The sequence below is a fragment of the Cyprinodon variegatus genome, unplaced genomic scaffold (genome assembly GCF_000732505.1).
Source record: "Cyprinodon variegatus isolate N-32 unplaced genomic scaffold, C_variegatus-1.0 Scaffold730, whole genome shotgun sequence".
NCBI classification, from domain to species: Eukaryota; Metazoa; Chordata; class Actinopteri; order Cyprinodontiformes; family Cyprinodontidae; genus Cyprinodon; species Cyprinodon variegatus.
Genome location: NW_015151183.1, coordinates 192,543 through 193,950, shown reverse-complemented (window position 1 = coordinate 193,950; position 1,408 = coordinate 192,543).

The following is a 1,408-nucleotide window of genomic DNA, read 5'->3' as shown; positions in this document are numbered from 1 at the left end:
AAATAAAAATGGTAATTTTCTGCACAATTACCAGAGTTTACTTAGATAGCTGAAACTGAATTCAGAAGATGTTTTATTCAAAATTTGATTCACTCTTTTATTATAATTAAATCTAAAAAATAAAAAATCATCTTGAAATACAAGAAGATTATAACTTTGCTGCAAATATATAACAAAGAAAATCCTGAAGACAAAAGACAAGATTAATTTAAAAAAAGCTCTTTGAAAGAGAAAAGGCTCTGAATGACGTGTTCAAGCCCTTAGCTTAGGTGTAACTACATACCCTACCTCTAACCTCAAACATAAACTGATTACATGCATACAGTTGAACCACCTAAAACTACTTTAAGATGTCATTGTCTGATCTTCCTCAGGAGAGGAGCTTGAAAACTAAAATATCTGCCTCCCTTATTCATTTTTATTCATATCTCTTCATTTGAATTATTTATTTTATTCCCTCTGATTACTTGCTTTCATTAATTACTCAATTACCATTATGCTGATGTGATTTCCTATCTTTTTTCTATTTTAATTTCAGGTACTTTAAATTGTCTTTCAAATGAAATTCTATTTACTTTTCATTTTAATTTAATTATACAGCGACTCAGTGTGAACTGGAGACTCCTCTGTTGAGGATACAGAATCAAACATACCAAAAGGATCATAGCAGCACTGATCCACAAAAAATACATTTCTTAATGTTCATTCATCAATGGCTCGTAAATTTTGTCTGGTCTTAGTCTCGTTAACGAAAATAATTTTTTATTTTCTTAATATTTTTATCTTCTGTAAACTGAGTTCTTTCAATCTTAGCATTATTTGTTGAGGGTTGTTAGTTGAAGGGAGAAAAACCTATAAATATGTTAAATGTGGGAGTTTAAAGACCTGTTGTGGTAAACAAAAAAAATATTAATTGTTATTTTTTGCAATACTGAAGGCCAACTTAATGCAACCCAGATGAAGAACAGGGACAGTCAGTGTGCTGGCAGAATTCAGAACATAGGACCTACTCTGGGCGCGGGTTTGTCATGGAAATATTGAGAGGCGAGCCTCTTTCTGAGATCTACCCACATTTACCAATCCTGCACAATGGTCAGTGGCCCCAACTCTAGAGAAGCTGGCTTAGTCTGCTGTTTCTAACCTTCCTGGGTGAAAGGAAAGGAACAGTAGAGAAAAGAGAGAGATGGGAGATAATTTAGAGAACTCATACAGTCTTATTTCGCAGGATGGACATTTTTAGGTCTGTTTTTTGGGGACTAAAGCCACCTCAAAATGATTCAACTTAATTATTGTCAGATTTGCTCTTACGTCCATTCAATTAGACAATGTAGTGGTGGTGGCAGTGGGGACTGTAGTAGAACAGGATCATCTGGGATGGACAGATCCAGTGAGAGTGGATGTAGGCAGC